Below are 16790 nucleotides of genomic sequence, written 5' to 3'. Positions count from 1 at the left end.
GTGTGAGACAGTTAGGTTCACGCTCAAACTTTGAGACACTTAACATCTTGCAATGTAGCCTGAGATAGAGTGAGTACTATTCTGGTCTAAAAGTGAATGAAATCTGGTGCTTTTATTAGCTTTTGCAATGCAATACAATAAGTGATGATTTGATCAGGGTAACCATTATCAGACAGGACATGTCGTATTTAGGCATCAGCTTACATGGTAAACCAGTGGCCAGGAATCATTTGATAAAGGGAACTGCAGATGCTGGAGAATCCAAGATAATAAAATGTGAGGCTGGATGAACACAGCAGGCCCAGCAGCATCTCAGGAGCACAAAAGCTCCTGAGATGCTGCTGGGCCTGCTGTGTTCATCCAGCCTCACATTTTATTAGCCAGGAATCATTTCACAAGTTTTTCGATAAGATTGACCTTGTAGTATGTGGAAGGTATCACAAGATGTATTTTGACCAGACAATGTAAGTGTTCAGTATACAGTATGGAGAATCTATTGGCAAATTTCTCAATGATTAAACAAAGAAAGGGAGCTTATGTAATTGCTCCATTTCAATGGCAGACATGATGGCAGGACATAGTCTCTTAAGTTATGTAAAGCAATCTTATCAACTTCACATTCAAATATTACAAAGGCATCATCTATATATCAGAGGTAAACAAGTTGTAGCAGGCTAAAGGCTATTCCGTTAAGAGATGCACTTCTCATTATTAGCAACAAAGATGTCAGCAAGTCATGGGCCCAAAAGTAAGTCCATAGCAATGGCATCGAGTTAGGCATATGTGGTATTGTTGAAACTGATCTCAGCTGAGTGAGTTGCGAAATTCGGAACATCAAGGTATAAAGCTGGATGAACACAGCAGGCCAAGCAGCATCATAGGAGCAGGAAGGCTGATGTTTAGGGCCTAGACCGTTCATCAGAAATGGAGGAGGGGAAGCGAGTTCTAAAATAAATAGGGAGAGAGGGGAAGGTGGGTAGAAGATGAATAGAGGAGAAGATAGGTGGAGAGGAGCTAGACAAGTCAAAGGGGCGAGGATGGAGCCAGTAAAGGTGAGTGTAGGTGGGAGGTAGGGAGGAGATAGGTCAGTCCAGGGAGGACAGACAGGTCAAGAGGGCGGAATGAGGCAAAATCCACAAACCTGCCTGGCTTGGTTGACCCATTGTCACTGCCCGCTCCTGCCCCACTGAACCTATCTCCACCTATCTTGACTCCATTTTCTCCCCCTTGGTCCAGGAACTCCCTACCTATGTCCACAACATCATCCATGCCCTCCACCTCCTCCAGAACTTCCAATTCCCCAGTCCCCAACACCTCATTTTTACTATGGTCGTCCAGTCCCTATATGCTTGCATTCCCCATGCAGATGGCCTAAAGGCCCTCCACTTCTTCCTGTCCCACAGGCCCAACCAGTCCCCATCCACTGATACCCTTATGCGTTGAGCCGAACTCATCCTCACCCTCAACAACTTCTCTTTCAATTCCTCCCACTGCCTACAGACAAAGGGGCTGGCCATGACTACCCGCATATGCCTAAGCTATGCCTGCATCTTTGTAGGTTACGTGGAACAGACCCTCTTCCATACTGACACTGGCCCTAAACACCACCTCTTCCTCCGTTACATTGATGACTGTATCAGCGCTGCCTCGTACTCCCGCAAGTAGCTTGAACAGTTCATCCACTTCATCAACATCTTCCACCCCAACCTTAAGTTCACCTGGACCATCTCTGACACCTCTCTCACCTTCCTGGACCTCTCTGTCACCATCTCGGGCAACCACCTAGAAACTGATATCCGTTTCAAGCCCACCTACTCCCACAGCTACGTAGAATACACCTCCTCCCACCCATCTTCCTGCAAAAATACCATCCCTATTCGCAATCCCTTCAACTCCGCCACATCTGGTCCCAGGATGAAGCATTCCACTCCCATACATTTCAGATGTCCTCATTTTTCAAGGTCCGCAAGTTCTCCCCTGCAGTGCTACACCTGCCCCCACACTTCACCCCTCACACCCATCCCAGGCTCCAAGAAGACTTTCCACATCAAGCAGATGTTCATCTGCACATCTGCTAATGTGGTATACTGCATCCGCTGTACCCGTTGTGGCCTCCTCTATGATATTTCCATCAGGGAAACCAAATGGAGACTTGGGGACTGCTTTGCAGAGCACCTACGTTCGGTTCGTAATAAACAACTGCATCTCCCAGTTGCGAACCATTTCAACTCCCCTCCCATTCTTCAGACGACATGTCCTTCATGGGCCTCCTGCAGTGCCACAACGATGCTACCTGAAGGTTGCAGGAACAGCAACTGATATGCCGCTCAGGAACCCTGCAGCCCAATGGTATCAATGTGGATTTCACCAGCTTCAAAATCTCCCCTCCCCAGACTGCATCCCAAAACCAGCCCAGCTCATCCCTGCCCCCCAACATGTTCTTCCTCTCACCTATCCCCTCCTCCCACCTCAAGATGCACCCCCATTTCCTACCTACTAACCTCATCACACCCCCTTGATCTTTCCATCCTCCATGAACCAAACTATCTCTGCCCTACCTCCCCATCTACACTCACCTTTACTGGCTTCGTCGTCGCCTCTTTGACCTATCTGTCTCCTCTCCACCTATCTTCTCCTCTATCCATCTTCTATCCATCTCCCCCCTCTCCCTATTTGTTTCAGAAGCCCCTTCCCCTCCTCCATTTCTGATGAAGGGTCTCGGCCCGAAAAGTCAGCCTTCCTGCTCCTATGATGCTGCTTGGCCTGCTGTGTTCATCCAGCTGTACACCTTGTTATCTCAGATTCTGCGGCATCTGCAGTCCCTACTATCTCTGCTAAATTCATGAGTTTGCCATACATAGGTTCAGCTTTAATTAGTTTCCTTCCAACTATTTCAACACTTTACTGAGATGCATTTTCTTTAGCTGGTATCTGTGCGTGTGACGTCTGAAACAAATTGCAAACTAAACTCAGTATTCTTTAAACTTCAGAAGAAATGCTTACATTTCTAAAGCCTAATTTTTCACAGTCTGGTAGAATTTACAGTTTAAAGTGAGATTCTAACATTGCTACCTGCACTGTACACACACACATGCATGCATGTACACATATATACTCACTCACATACATATTAACATATGAAACAACGTTTTCACTTCAAGGGCCGTAAAAATGCATGCAAACAGGCCTCCATGTTTCTTGACACAAGCTCAAACTAAAAATGAGATTAAAACTCTGTCTCTGCCTTCTTAGCCCATAAAACGCGCACAAAAAAATTAAACTAAAATTTATACATTATGGCTAACAGTTGTTAATAATAAAGCATATTGAATCCTGGTTTTTAACATGCTGCAAAAGAAAGGTTATAAATCAGTTGATTTATTGGACTCTGAAACCAGTTTAGCATGATTTCAGTGAAATTGCCACATGGCAATGGCCTTACCAACACTATGATTGTTAAGAAGCAGCTGGTCTACTGCTTTTGCTTCAGAAGTATCCTTCTTCTGAATCAAGAAGAAGAGCAGATAGACTTTTTGCACCTGGCAAAGGAACATGGAGACTCCTCAGCCCTGTGCTTCTTTTCCTTCATAATCAATCATGGGCTCTCAGTTACTGACTCAGAATGTCCTCTCCAGGTTCTTAGGCCTGAGAGTTGAAAATCACTGGGCACCCCATATCAGTATGTTTGTTGCTTGGGAAATTAGGAGAAAAGCCTATTCACGTCTATTCAATTATCTCATAAGAACTGAAGAAATTTGGCAAAGTGTGTTTATATTCTCTGCAGTTTAAAATAATGAGAGGTGATCTCATTGAAAGTTAAACATTCTTAGAATGCTTGACTAGTTTGAAGCTGCGAAGCTATTTCCTCTAGCTGAATAATTTGAAATGATGGATCATTGTTTTAGGCTAAGTGTGAGACCATTTAGGACATTTAGGTGGCTTTTTTCCCCCCCACATATCCGGTTGTGAAATTTGGAAACTTTCTACCACAGAAAGCTGTACATGTTCAGTTGTTAAGTATCTTCAAAGCTGAGAGCAATAGATTGTTGGATATTAAGGAATTCAAAAAATATGAAGACAGCATGACAAGTGGAATAGAGAAAGAAGAACTATGATTTTCTGGAATAGCCTTGATGGACTGAAAGGCCTAGTTGTGCTTACACTCTTCATCACCTTACAAGTAAATGTAACAGACTCTTTGTTAATAAGTCAAGCAATTAATTTATTGTGATCTATTGCCAATAAATTTTGTGACTACTCTTTTGTTCACGTAACATTATGACAATCAAAAGACTCCACGTTTGTTAATAAAGCTTTCTTCATTGCTGTTAGAAATCCTTGTCGTGATCTGTGTGAATGCACAAGACATCAAAAACTTGAAAAGGCCTCGGGCTCATTGAAGTTCATCTCCCCAAAATATGGAGTTTCTCATTAATCCATTTAATGAGATTTTGAGCGACATAAAAAGCTAATCCATTTATTTCTATGGTTAGTGGACTATTCTAAGTATTTATCATTTTTGGCAAAAAGATGTGCTCCTGATATTTGTTTTATTTTAACTTTTCATTGATTTCTATCTAATGCTGCTTGGTCGACTTACCTGTTAAGAATTTCTATAACTCAATTAGCTTTCTCTTTGTTACTAAATACATAAACCCAGTTCCTGTTAGTCAGCATTTATCAACTGCTTCAAGTAACTCTCTTGTATATGATGACAGGGTACTTTAATTGATCCAGCTTCTCATGTCATTTACTGAACAATATAAGCTCACATCCACTCATCAGTTAAGCTCTGAGATTAAATTTTATTTTCTATGGCAAAAGGTTTTTTTTAAAATAAACCTTCCTTTGAGAAAAATATGATTTGTATCAAATCATGTTTTAAAAGTTGGCACTGTGCTGGGCAGTACTATGTGCAATTGTCACTACAGCCCACTCGTTACTTAACCACTTCCACTTCCAGAAAGTGTCAATGTCTTTAGCTGAATGAGCGCATGGAGAACGATGGTTAACAGGATATCTGAGAGAGGAATTTGAGCAAATAGCTTAATTTGTAAATGGGGCATTCATAACCTGCAAGTTGTGAAACAGAATAAAGGTAGCCACGGACAATCCGATAAGAAGCTAAGGATAATCATGGGAGCTTTAATGGTTGTCAAATAATGGTGATTAATGTTCTATTGTACTGTCATAAAATCCCACGATACTCAATGTGACAATATGCCTTTTGAATGCCTTGACTACAACAGTGCACACAAACTGCAGTCAAATTGCATTGTGCTTTTAATGAAGGTCAGTTGCAGACAAAGGTGACACATGGAAATAAGCTTCAAATTTAACTATTCTTAAATGTTCCTTAAATTAACCCCAGTATGCAAGGACAAGAATATTAAACAGCGGCAAACTAGGAATGACCATTAGCCCCCAAGCTGATTCATTCAGATAACAACTAATTATGATTGCCTTTCATGGGTTTTGTTCAACGTATGTATTATTTCTTCTTTCATTTTCTTTTTAATTACGCTCTGATTCTACACCTTTATAAAATCTGCATATTACACAGGTCGTTTGTTGGCTAAGAGAGTGTACAACCTGTTCTCATCTCACTACTGAATTGTAACCAATTACTGCTAGTGCCCAAAGTGAACTGAAATAACCTGCCTATTAAGTCTTCCACAATGTGAAGCAGTATTTCCTTTTCTAGCAACAGTAAAATCCTCAAAGAAGGAAACTGTTGACTTGAGTTCACACTCGACAAGTCAATCGTATAAATTATTATTTAATGCTGTTGTTCAAAATGTTTCTTTTTTTAATGGAAAATATACCTTCTTATTCTTTTAAGTTTCCACATTATCGTATGCGATGAGTAAATGTTTCTGTAATGGTAACATTATTGCTCAACAATGAGATTTCTTCTTTTTGAGGATCTGTTTTCATTGTTTGAAGGTTTTACCTTTGTGTAGACACTTCAAAAATAATCAAAGTACTAACTTGACTCATCTGTTTCTATTCATTGGCAAGATCACCCAGCAGCACTTTTCCTTTTACCAGTTATTGTGTGATGTGAGTGTTACTGGCTGGAGCGACATCTATTTCCCAACTCTAGTTGCACTTGAAAAAGGGATGCTAAGCTGCAGCCCATTTGGTATACGTAGACCAACAAAATCATTAAGAAGGGAGTTACAGAAGTTTAATCCATTATCACTGAAGGAATGGCTGTATATCCACAGGCTCAATAGTGTGTAGGTTGGAACTGTACTTGCAGTTGGTTCCCAAGTATCTACTGACTTTTTTCTTCTAGATGGCATTGGTCATGAGTTGGAAGACTCATGAGACATCTCAAGACCTGTTGCAAATTTCTGCAGTGCATCTCACAGAAAGTATACGTTGCTGCTATTGAACATTGGTGGTAGGGGAAATGCATATTTGTGGATGTGGTGACAAATAGGTTGCTTTGTCATAGATGGTGTTGAATTTCTTGTTTGTTGTTAGAGCAGCACTCATTCAGACAAGTGGGGAATATTCCATCACACTGCTGACTTGTGCACTGTGGTTGGTGGGCAGAATTCTAATTAAGCTTCTGGTCAAGAAGTTGATAATGTGGGATTCAGTGCTGTAATGCCATTGAACATTTCGGGCCAGTGGTTACAAACTCATACTGGTGATGGTCACTTTGTATGGCATGAATGTTACTTGCCACTTTTCAGCCCAAACCTAGATAAGCTATAGTTCTTTCTGCCTCTTTGGCATAGACCACTCAGCATTTGAGGCATCATGAATATAAAGTTGGCATCAAGCATAAAATCAGCTTTTACATGTGCATTGATAACATTCAGTTCAATTGTTTGGTTGTTTCAGACAGTGAGGGTCAGATTTTTAGTTTAACATGACAAACCAAAATTATATCCAAAGTATTAAAATACATAAGATCCTTTGGGTGTCACAAATTGCATACTGCTTGAAAAAATCTTCTCCTGTGCACCGAGTGACATGAATGCTTTGTCTCCCCATTAAGCAGATTTATCCAAGTCTCATATTATACCCATTATCATTCCTCTCACCTCGCTAACGCCTTTCTTCTCTGTAAAAGCAAAATATTGTGACTACTGGATTCAGTGGAAATCAGATTCTCCAGCATCAGCAGTTCCTACTATCTCTGTAGCCATTGCAATGCTGTCAGCTTTCTGAAGCTAATCTGGAAGTATTTAACCTGTAGAATGGTAAATCCTATTTGTGGCAGGGATTATTGAAAATATGTGGAATTTTACTTTGATTTATCATTTTTTCATCTGGGTGATATTTGTGAGAAATTTTCCAAGTGAGATTTGCATCACCTAAATCTGCAAGCAGTCTTTGCAAAGGATAGGCAAAATGTTTGCAAAATATTGAATACATGCCAAAAGCAAACTAGATGAGAATGGCCTTAAAAATGCAAATGGTTTACTCCATTTATCGTTGTGTCACATCATTTTCTTCCTCTTCAATGTAGCTCTTCTTTTCTTTTACTATCAAGACAAGAGATATGAGGGCTGAAGATCGGGACATTTTCCATTTCAATCTCTCTGTGACAGATCAAGTGTTTCCATGGCAGGCATGGTATAGTTTATTCAGACTAATGCTCTATTTATTTTGCTCCAGCAGCGTGCATCAGCCTTAACATTAGAACAGTGCTCATTACTGTACACTGGGATATTTTACACATTGAATTCCAGTCCAACCCATGAACTCTTTGAATGAGATTACCAAATAGCATTGAATTAGAGGTAGCTTTGTGCTTTAAGCCCATTCTGTTACTGAGTAAATATATTTCATGTTCGATAGAACAAACCTTTCAGCTCAACCTTGCTAATAATAGGGGCAATGCCCAAATTTTCTCATTCACACCTGATATTATGGCATCAAGGAATGATACCAAAATACAGAGAAAATGAACGATCAAAGAAGCAAAGAAGAATTGTACAGTTTATTCACAAAGAAATGAACTGGAACATTAAATACTGAAAGCTGTTAGGACTTGTTGGAGACTCTGTTCTGGAATACTTTGGGGTAGAGAATGTGAATGATAGATTATGGGAATGTGGGCAATAGCACCTCTAGTTTGAAACCTTGGTGTTTTGTTTGATGCAGAGTTGAGCTTCAAATTCATGCCTTATCCATCATGAAAATAGTTTATCTCCATCACCACAGTAGTGCTGGTGTCAAATCCGTCAAAATTCTTCATTGTCTTCATTCATGTGATGCAGGTGCCACTGGCTGGATGTGCATTTACCACTCATTTGCATGTTTTTTATTCATTGTCATTGGCTAGGCCAGCATTTATTGACCAGATGGGCTTTTCCAACAATCAATAATACAATCTTAATTCCATATTTTAATTGAATTCAAATTCTATCATCTTCTTCATAGTTGTCTGAAGTCTTGTATACTTGCTTTTTAAAAGCAAATCAGAAGTTTATGCTGTGAATTAAACAGAAGTCAAATGCTTTTTAAAACTTAATTGCCACATGCCATATCTGACATGTAGTAGATAGGGACATGAAAATTTCAGTGTTGCTCCCTATCAGCCCCCTACCAGGAGGATCAATGAATGAACACAAGCCTCGCAAGTGGAGTCAATACCATCCATTGTAAGGAGAACATTTTTTTTTAAAATCAGCCAGGTTTCCACATCATTTTCTTGTGAACAAAACATGTGAAATTTGAACCCAGATCCCCGGAACAATAGAGATAATGCGAACTGCAGATGCTGGAGAATCCAAGATAACAAAATGTGGAGCTGGATGAACACAGCAACATCTTAGGAGCACAAAAGTTGATGTTTTGGGCCTCGACCCTTCATCAGAAAAGGGTTCTGATGAAGGGTCTAGGCCCGAAACGTCAGCTTTTGTGCTCCTTAGATGCTGCTTGGCCTGCTGTGTTCATCCAGCTCCACACTTTGTTATCCCCAGAACATTAACTATGTTTCCTCATTGTCAGCCCAGTGATAATGGCACTAGGCCATCACCTTCCTCTGACAATTACCGGTCAGAACATGACGGTGAGTTGCGTTCTTGAACCATTACAGTCCATTTGGTGTCGGTATGACACACCTTTATTGGAGAGCGAGTTCCAGAATTCTGACCAAGCAGCGCCTCAGAAATGCCAATATATTTCCAAGTCAGGATGGTGAGTGGCTTTGAGTAGAGCTGCAGGTGGTGGCAATCTCTTGTATTGCTGCCCTCATCCTTCTAAGCCGTTGTGATTGTGGGTTTGCCTTTGTGAATTTCGCACTGCCACTGAGCATCAGTGATGGAGGAGGTGGATGGTGTATTAATCAAGTGGGCTTCTTTGTCTTTGGTGGTGTCAAACTTCTTTAGTGTCACTGAAGCTACACCCATGCTGGTAAGTAGTGTGTTGCGTCTTTTATCCATGATTTTCTTATCTGTAAAAAACGAGCATAGTCACTGATCTCCCAATCTCTACTCTTCCTATACTCCTGACGGTCCAGTACCGAGATCCATCAGCTACTGTCAATTCCTCTTTACTGTTTTCTGCAACCACCCCCTTCAAAAATAGGTCACAATGCTTCTAGATATCAATAAGACAGCTGCCTGAAATTCCCAAAAGCTGAAGACCGTGTAAAACAGATGTGTTGTCTGTTGATGGAAACAATCTGGAATAAAACTCAGTTTTGTCAGAATATCAGCCCTTTGAATGCAGTCCAGAATTCAAATCAGAATGTATGTTTGTGTTTGAGTCTTCTGTTTTTGACACATTTGTTTATGTGGTGTCTCCAAGCTATTTTCCAGGAGATCCGGGCCTCTATTCCTTTACAAATCTGCATTAAAGTCTTGAAAAGTCCTCAAAAGCTCTTCAGAGAATGATGATCAATCTCCTTAGCAGTGGCACTGGCCACTGCTAGGCACAATTCATCATGTGCTGCTCTTCTCTTTAGTCTGCCTTGACCGTTTGCTCTGATCCTGGGAGCAGCACTTTCTCCCACTCTGTTGAGGGCTCTGCCTTGAAGGTTGTCAATATATTGAGGTATATCACACAAAAAAAAAAGACTAAGTATAAAAATAATGAAACAACAAATAGAAAGTTCACCTGGCAATATCTCATCAGAAACTCAACTCCTGTGAATCCTCCTCACTTAAAAAAAATGTTCTCCTGAACTGATGAGATATACATATATAAAACAAGCGTTATAAGTACTTCCTTTTGGTCATTTGCTATACACACTCATAGATGTGATTTCCTCCATCTGTCTCTAAGACACAAATTGAGCCCTTCTTTTCCACTAATTTAACTAATTTTATGCTGACACAAATGCTTGAGAGTTCCTTCCATATCTGCTGGCCTGGAGTCTGGAAACTGCCAAAAACATAACTGACCTTCTGCTGGCAAGGGTCTCTTCTGAATTCAACATGTTTGTGCTCGCTTGTCATCTGTTTCCCTGTCCCTGTTTGTAAAAACTTAGTCAACAATTATCTCACTTTGTAAGTTTTAAGGAACAGTAAATGAGACTCCTATAGTACAGCAGTATTATGTCTCATAGAACATAGAACAGTACAGCACAGAACACGCCCTTCAGCCCACAATGTTGTCTCCTGAAAGGACGCCCAGATTTTCAAGCCCTACCTGCTCATGAGGTGTGTGAAGTGCAAGTTTTGTGGGCCGGAGGGTCTATTCCTCCGATGTACAGTTCTCTGTTCCCTTTGTTCTTTGTTTGCTACTTTCCACACTGATGGAACCTTTCTAGAATCTTAAAAAGTCAACATCAATAAACCTACGAATTCACTAACATGCAGCTAGTGAGAACTGCAGATGCTGGAGTCAGAGATAACAGTGTGGAGCTGGAGGAACACAACAGGCCAGGCAGCATCAAAGGAAAAGAAAAGTTGATGTTTCAGGTTGGGACCCTTCTTCAGAAATGTGGAGAGGGAAGGGAGGTGGGAAGTAAAGAGAGAGAGGACAGGTTGGGCTGAGGAAGGTAGGTGGGATGGTGGTTGGTAAATTCGGGTAGAGAATGGTGGGATTTGGTCAATGGGCTGCTTGGATGAAGACAGAAACAAAATATTGTTCATTTCATCCACTATTTCTTTATTATCTACTACAAGCTTCCCATTCTTACTCTCAAAGGGATTCCAGTATCATTCAGCAAATTTGGTTATTTTTGTCCACACAGTCCCTAGGGGTAACATAGCACTTCAGTATTCAGGAGGCAGATTTTGCTCATGTGTTGCTACTTCAACCAGTATATACATTAAAAACACTTTACCCAAGTGTTCTTGTTGGTGAGGGAGACATGTGTTTCAACTCCATTTTATTAACAAAATATTCCTTTTCAAACTATTTTATGAGCATTTCTCAAATTTCCACAACATTTATTCTCTACCTAGCTCGATCTGAGAAAGGACATTTCTTGCAACGCTCCACGTGCTTGAGCTGAGCCATTGGAATCTCCTTCCTCTCTTCCACAAAGGTGGATCTCACACAGGCCAAGTTGGGTCTTCTCTGTCTCTCTCTCTTCCTCTCTCCAGGTGGTCGGAGATCCGCTGCTGGGCCCGGTTGAGTCTTTGCCTATTTTTTACTGTGCCTTCACTGAGAAGGTATCTTCCAGGTGTATATCTTTTTATCTCCCCAAGCCCTGGATCTCGTGGAATGTTCTATGTTCTTTGTTCATCCTTTATCCTTTATTCATTCACGGGATGAGGGTATGGTTGGCTAGGCCAGCATTTTTTGCCCATCCCTAATTGCCCAGACGGCAGTTCAGAGTCAACCACATTGCTGTGGCTATGGAGTCACATGTGGTCCAAACAAGGTAAGGATGGCAGTTTCTTTTCCTAACGGGCATGATTGAACCAGAAGAGTTTTTCCTGACAATCGACATTGAATTAGATTCCTACTTCCCCATATTTATTGAATTCAAATTCCACCATCTGCTGTGGCAGGATTTGAACCCATGTACCCACAACATAACCTGAGTCTCTGGATAAACAGTCAAGCGATAATACCACAAGGCCATTGCCTTCCGTCATGTCTGGGGTTCAAATCATCCAACAGGGTCTCACAACTCTCTTCACTGTTGCCATACTGGGGAGATGTAAGGTGCACAGCCTCAGGTGCTGGCTGGAGGTTTAAGGACAAGAAGGTCTAATCAATACTTCTCCAATACATAACCTTTGGGCTGGTTGTAACTGGCTCCGCTGAACCTTGGTGACCTCTTTGACTTTGGTTTTTATTGTTCTCCGTGGCCGATAGCTACCGACTAATTTAGTTTGACCAATTTTCTGTCAGTCCTGATTTCTGTGGCTGTGGGTAAGTTTGGAATCAATAATGGGTCTGTGGTCACTTGATAGCACAGTGGAGTGGGGCGAAAGGTGGGAGATTTGATGCCCTTCTGCAAGACAAGTTTACAGTTGTGGGTCGGGAGGTGGGCAGGAGCTAGATGGAGACTCCTTCCTGCTTCTACCCCAATTTATGTTCAGGGCAGAAAGTCTTCTGTGTAACCTTCCCACCTTGCTACTAATTGGGCCCCTAATTGCCCAATTTATGCTTACAAGACAATGATTCAAAGGGACAGTTCAAATTTTTACTTGAGAGAATTTTTCAAATTGGAGTGGATTTATTTATCAAGGCAAGTACTTTGGCAGTTCTATTAAAATCACAGAAGGAGCTTTTGTTAAAATCAAGCCATGTGATGCCAATGCCAGTGTTGAACTAACACAATGGAAATGATGGAGGCCTGTTGGAGTATGAATCCAGAGAGACTATACTTGGAACAAGTCTAATGCAGTGAAGACAATCAGTTACATTTGTATCCAATGGAGTAAGACAAACAGAATAATTGATTGGCCATTGTCTTTGCTTGTAAAGATTTTAATGAAAACTTACTTAAGGCCAACAGTGGAGATTTGATGGGTTATGGAACCAGGTCTCTGCATGGACTGGAGGTGATGCCCAGTGCTCAGTGGATGGGAGGCCCAGTGATGACTGAAGGGGAGGCCTGGTGCTGATTGGAGGCAAGGCCAGGTATAGACTGGAGACGAGGCCTGATGTCGACTGGTACGGGACCTGGTGTAGACTGGAGGCGACGCACGATGCGGTCTGCTTGAAGGACTGTAATGGAAATGAAGGTATATGCTCAAGCCTTTTTGAAATTTTAACACAATAAGTGGGTTTGAAATTTGTAATGCTTGCATCTAACCTGCTGAGTGTAACATGCAAAGCTTGGGCAGAGTATTTCTCTTTTCATAATTTTCAGTCTGTATGACCAAATGACCAACTTCCTTCGTCATTGCCAGGATGAAACCTTGATTCTTTTCTTCCAAAACAACACTGAGTGAATTTCATCGCACAAGTTGTCCAAGAGGAAGGGCATCACTATTTTCCGTATGGACATGGGTGGAGACAGATAATACATTCTGGCCTTTTCAGCCATTCTCACATCCTGAGAATGATTTTTGAAAAGTTATATAAATGGGCAATTTGTAATCAAATTTGCCAGGAAGGAGTTAACAATCGAGAAAATTCTGGAGGGGGGAAAGCATAGAAGAGAAACCTCTGTAATATTATGGCTCAGTTGTGTGTAATAAGAAAAAGACAGGTGTGATTAAATCCTCCACAACACTTTCCCTTTGTGATATGGAAGCCTAGGTGTTATCTGGCATGCTAATTATTTGTATCGATGAATGGAAATTAAATTATTAATACAGCAAAAATGATGAGGCTGGGTGTTGTCGCTAGATCCGTTTTCAATTTACCTTACTTTTGACAATGAGATGCATAATTTCAATAATCCTACATATTGCTGTAAGGTAATTACTTGAAATTAATGAGTTTGAATTCTATGTAAATTCATATAATCAAATGTGCTATTATTTTTATTTTCTATTCACCTTAAATTAAAAGCTGTCAGTGCAATATGTTCATTGAGGATTCCTGTCACTGCCTTCAAAAGTGTAATGAGACATAAGAAAAATATAAATATTACATAGACAAATTACATACACATGCTTTCTCATATTGTTAAGGTCATAAGTTTCTTTCAGAGAGTTGATTAAGGAATTCCTCATTATTCATCAGAATCTTGATAATTTATTTCATGAGCAAACATTTGTACTTTCAAGTATGCCAGGGCTTGAGCACACAAAAAAAATCAAGGTACTGCACTGCAGTGTAGTAGATTGTGGCACTGTTGGCTGTGCTGTTTTTCAGTCAAGAAATTAAATCAAGATCTTGTCTACCCTCTCAGCAATTGTAAAAAATTCAATGGCACAAAGAAGAATGGAGAGTTAACTTCATTTTCCTAGTCTCTATATCTGTCAATAAACTTTACAAAAATTTGTTAACATGTCATTATCATTTTGCTGTTAATGGAATCTTTCTCTATGTTAATTGGCTGCAGTATTTCCTACATTGCAAAAGATTACTTCACTTTGAAGGTGCTTCATATCTGCTACAACTACATTATTACAGCATTTCAGTACTTCAAAATGCTACAAGTGCTTTGGGACATGCAGTAGTTGTGAAAGGCATTAGATAAATGTAAGCCATTCTTTGTACTCATACATTTGAAAAGCCATTGACAAGGCTTTCTGCAATCTATCTCATCGCTCCGTGAATGATGAACATTTGTAATCTATATTCACTGTTGTTGTTTAACCAAATATAGCTGTTAATCTATTTTTGATTAAACAAGAAAACTTTACTTGCTAATGTTATACTTAAATGTGAGGACCTATGCATTGTCTGTTCTTAGAATAAACAATTTTAAAAGAGATTTGGTGTAAAGATTAACACTAACCTTTACCCTGTTGGTGAATCCAGTGAAGAACGGATTTTTTTTGGCATTTTATTACCCAGTAAGCATCCTTGCTTATATAATTTTAATTGATAAATTACAGATTGTTAAAACTGTTGGCTCGCAGATGTATTTAAAGAGATTCATATAAATAGATTGGTTGGAGCTGATTTGCGTCAAATGCCTTAGATAATAAGGAGATATCTACCTCAAAGGGTCTTAAGTTGAACCCATTTTAGCCTGTTTTTAATGCAGGGTGTCTTGGATCTTTTAATGCATTGTGGGAGGGTAGTTGAAGTCAGCACCAGGAGCTGCTGCACAGTTCCTTTTATAAATAGCTCAGAAGTCGCTGGACAAGCTCAGCATGTCTGGCCACATCTGTGAGGATAACATTAGAGTTAACGTTTCGGATCCAGTAACCCTTCCTCAGTACTGTTCAGCAACCTCAGTTCTCTTGGTTATTTTTTAAACAGCTGATTGCTACTTATAATGTCTACTCATCAGAAAACTTGGATGACATTTTGGTGCCTAGCATTTAACTAACAGTCTCTCTTTATAGAGACAAGACATTAGTGAGTAAATATGCCTGTGACACCCATTTCAGCCAGTTCTGAAAGAAACACTCATGAGTTAGTGGGATACTCACCATTTTGTGATCTTTGTAGTTGGAGTGAAAAGTGCATCTCTGACGCATCAGAAGAATTTCTGGGATACTTTGTCAACACTTCACCAGAACTGGAACAATACTTATTCCGCAATAGCTCAGAGACCAGATTATAGAAGTCACCAGGAGGAAAGGCACCTTGCTATCAGAGCCACTCCTGATCTGGATGAGGAGGGAAAGGGCCAACCAGAGAAATAGCAGGTTCTGCTGGAGAGATGGATGAGATCATGCCTTTCTGCTCAGTGTTTATACAACGTTCCTCCTTCCTTTGATCTACTCTTCTGAAACCTTCCCTGCTGCACAGTCTAGATGCTATAACCACTCCCTGCGCCTTCCTGTGACCCGCTACCTCCTTGGGGCACAGGGCACTCTACACTTTCAGTGGAAGTGGATGTGATGAAAACCATAGCATTTATAGCCATGTAACAGAGTCATAGAGCTGTAAAGCCAAGGAAGCAGATCCTTTGGTCAAATTTGTCCATGCTGACCAGATGTCCTAAACTAATCCAGTCCCATTTTCCAGCATTTGAGCCATATTCCTGTAAACCTTCCTATTCATATATCCATTCAGATGCCTTTAAAATGTTGTAATTATACAACCTTCACCAATTTCTCTGTCAGCTTATTCCATACAGACACCACCCTTGCACGAAAAAGTTGCCCATAAGGTCTCTTTTAAATCTTTCCTCTGTCACCGTAAGCCGATGCCCTCCAGTTTTGGATTCCCTCTACCCTTGGGAAAAGGCCTTGTCTATTCAACTTATCCACACCCCCTAATGTTTAATAAACTTCGGCAAGGTTACCTGTCAGCCTCTAATGCTCCAGAGAAAACAGCTCCAGCCTATTCAACCTCTCACTATAGCTCAAACCCTCCAACTCTGGCAACATCCCTGTAAATCTTTTCTGAATCATTTCAAGCTCCCCAACATCCTTTCTATAACAGGGCGACCAGAACTGAATACAGTATTCCAAAAGTGGCCTAACCAATGTCCTGTACAGCCGAATATGACCTGCCAACTCCTACACTCAATGCACTGCTCAATAAAGGCAACCATACCAAACATTTTCTGCATTATCCTTTCTATCTGCAACTCCACTTTCAAGGAACTACAAAACTGCATTCCAAGGTCTTATTGTTCAGCAACATTCCCCAGGAACTTATGATTAAGTATATGCTTCCTGCTCTAATTTGCCTTTCCAAAATGCAGCGCCTGCCTCACATTTATATAAATTAAACTTCATCTGCCACTCAACAGCCCATCTGATAGCAGTCCCATTGTACTCTGAGGTAAACGTCTTCGCTGTCCACATCCCCGCAATTTTGGTGTCTTCTGCAAACTT

This window comes from Stegostoma tigrinum, chromosome 5 (genome assembly GCF_030684315.1).
Source record: "Stegostoma tigrinum isolate sSteTig4 chromosome 5, sSteTig4.hap1, whole genome shotgun sequence".
Taxonomy (NCBI): Eukaryota; Metazoa; Chordata; class Chondrichthyes; order Orectolobiformes; family Stegostomatidae; genus Stegostoma; species Stegostoma tigrinum.
This window is presented reverse-complemented; position numbering follows the sequence as displayed.